Here is a 3,331-nt window from a genome sequence, read left to right as displayed (position 1 = left end):
TATTTTTTTATTTAAAATAGTAGTATGTGATTATTTTCCAAATTAAAGAAAAAGGAGCAATTTGGGAAACCACCCTAAAGAGTAGAAGTTTTGGGAAGGTAGATGCATAATAAAGACTTCTAGAAAGATATTTGTGGTGAAGTGTAATTCTCTCCTGAGAATCTTCAAACTTGTTAGGAGAAACCAACACTGTTTTTCAAAAGTTCTGGAGCAGATGTGCATGTGGGTTTTTGTGTTTCTGTGTATCTGTGTGTGTGTATTTGTGTACATGTGCTACAGAGACAGTGGATACAAAAGTATCCAGAGTTGGGCTTCCAGGGAAAAAATGGTACAGTCTCATTTAATACAATGAAGCAGCTGAATATTAAATATATTAATTAATTAAAAATTGTTATGCTATTATGTTTCTGAGGTAGAAAATTGTACCATTTTATATAATTTCTTCATTTCTGTAATTTGAAAAGTTTCCAAGTAAAAATAAGCTTCTTATAAAATACATTTGATTATCATAAGATCACATTTTGGAGCCAGGCAGTCATTTCAGACGTGAGAGTTAAAGGAGAGCAAACCAGTGGTCCCCTCCACAGCAGGGACTCACCTTCAAAACCAGGGTCATCTGGTGCTGTCTTCTCAGATTTTTTTCTCTGTCTCAATGTTTGTCTTCAGTCTTCTTTCCCTTTATCATCTTTGCAACATTCCCAGATATCTGTCTTTCTGTTATTTTTTATTTTTTTGTGAAACTCTATTTTATTATTTCAGAATAGCTTTGTAAATGCCAAAATTTAAATCTTATTTCTTGCGGGGAGTCAAAAGCTACAATACAGAAATTGTGAAGTGCTGAGATTCACCTTTGTTTTGGAACTGGATCACCAATGTAATGCCAAATAATCTGACATTTAGCTAAACACTGTATTGCTAGTATATGACTGCAATTACTAAATATAATTAGGCAAATAATAATTAATCTTGATATGTCTTAGTACAATCTGTATCTTAACAATGTTTTTCAGTCTGCTCATATTTGGTGATTATATTCACAGCATGATTTTATCATAAAAAAGAGATTTACTCAGGGTGTATTTCTAAATACATAGAAGCTTATTTTGCTGGCCATGAAAAAAACATCAGTATAATTTACTGCCTCCAAGTAACTGTTTTATTCCTGACTTCCTCTTTAGACCCAATTATGGTACTTTAGCTGTTTTCTGTATCATCATTGTTCTGAAGTCAGATTTTTGGCTCTGTTTAAATGATCAACATGACATAAAACATATAGATTAGTGTTACAAATCCCCAGAAACATGACTGGAAAGGACAACTTATTTGCAGGCCTCACAAAGTATTCTTCTGCAGATAGACAACCATATCTAACTGATTTTTATGGACAAATTGTTAAAACTATGTCTACATGAACTTTGTAAATTTAAATCAGTAGTCACAGAAAAGGCATGTAAAGCTGTGTGATGATTATGGTGACTTAACTGAGTAAATGAATGCCCTAATAGCTGGGAAAACTTTTTTTTCTTGGTCTGTCCAGAAGAGATCAGCATTTGAATCAGTAGACTGAGTAGCTCTCACCAATATGGGCAGGTATCATCTAATCCCTTGAAGCCTCACCTAAGAACAAGAAGACAGAGAAAGAGCGAATTTTCTCTCTCTTCTTGAGCTGAGACATTAATCTTCCCATCCTCTGCTCATCTTCTGCTCCTGGTTCTTGATTCTTGGACATATATCATCCCCACTCAATTGTCGAGCCTTTGACCTTGGACTGGAAATTACACCATTGATCAGTTCTTCTGGATCTCTGGCCTTCATATTTAGACTGAATTACACCAACAGCTTTCCTGGCTCTCTAGCATGCAGATAGCATATTGTGGGAATTAGCCTCCATAACCATGAAAACCAGTTTCCATAACAAATTACATCTTCTCCATCTCTACATATCCTGTTGGTTTTCTTTCTCTGGAGAACCTTGACTAATATGAGATCTCAAGAGAGAATATGCATTTCTGTCTTACCTATTTCATTAAGTTTTGGGGAAAAAATCACATGGAGTAATACACAGATGTCTTGTTATGATATTGCCAAAAGTTTCGTTTATCACCTACCCCATCTCTTATCCTATAGATATTTTATGATTTTCACATCTTTCTAAAACACAGAAGTATACATATTGAAAACCACTTATAAACTATTTCCGGATTTAAAAAGAAGAATCAAATTGATATTACAAAATAATGTATAACAAAAATACTGCATATAATCCACTGTAACTTGCAACTGAATAGATATTATTATTAAAAGTAAATTGATAGATGTAAATGCTTGTTGGAAAAGAAACAAAATTGTAAACGGTGAAGAATCCCATGCAAGATCTAAAGAAAAGAATGATGAAGAAAACCAAGAGAAAATATCACATTAGAAATTGTAGTAATGAGAAGAGAAATTAGTAAAACAGAAGATGGGGGAATGACAATGGGAGCACCAAAAGCAGAACTGAGTTCTTTGAAATATTCCTATCAAATATCTGGGAATAAATATAACAAAATATACACTTTGTATGATAAATATTTTACAGTTTTATTAAATTCATCAACAGATGACCTCTTCTCCCCTAAATAGGAAACTATATCTTGTTCACACATGAGAAATCTCAGGCCTGCAAGATGTTCAGTCTCTATTTGTTACACAATTCCAAATAAAACTTCCTCCAAAATTTTTAACAAACCTGAAAATTCACTTAAAACGTTATGAAAAGTAATGAGCCCAAAATAGCCAATATGTTTTTAGAGAAGAAAAATAAAGAGAAATTAATTTGTCTCATTTGATATATTTAATAATGCACTTCAATGATTAAAATTATATAGCATTTGGATATATTGCATTTGGATAGTGACAAATAACTTTGTAGAAGAGAATAGAGATTCTGTATCCTCAGTTGTATATAAGGATATATTATATGGTATATTAGAGGGATATTAGAACATGACCTATGTAATAAGTGAAATGAAACAATTGTTCATCATATAGAAAGCATTTTGATTAAATTTCTACTTTATACACAAACATATTTCTGCATGAATATGAGACCTATGTATGAAAAACATAAGGACCAGATTATGACTAGGCAAATTTTCATGGTCCAAAGTAGAATAGCATGTAATAATCAAGAATGAAGATAAACATCAATACCAAAGAGTTTAGAGAAAACATCGACATGTGGAATGGCATGATGTGTTTTTAATACATTTTAAGTACATATTAATTTTTGTTTTGTTTACCGCTGCATATGCATTGGGTTGGATGAATATAATGTTTGGATAGTTGCTAT

The sequence above is a fragment of the Mandrillus leucophaeus genome, unplaced genomic scaffold (assembly GCF_000951045.1).
Source record: "Mandrillus leucophaeus isolate KB7577 unplaced genomic scaffold, Mleu.le_1.0 Scaffold924, whole genome shotgun sequence".
Lineage (NCBI taxonomy): Eukaryota > Metazoa > Chordata > Mammalia > Primates > Cercopithecidae > Mandrillus > Mandrillus leucophaeus.
Note: the sequence above shows the minus strand (reverse complement) of the source record.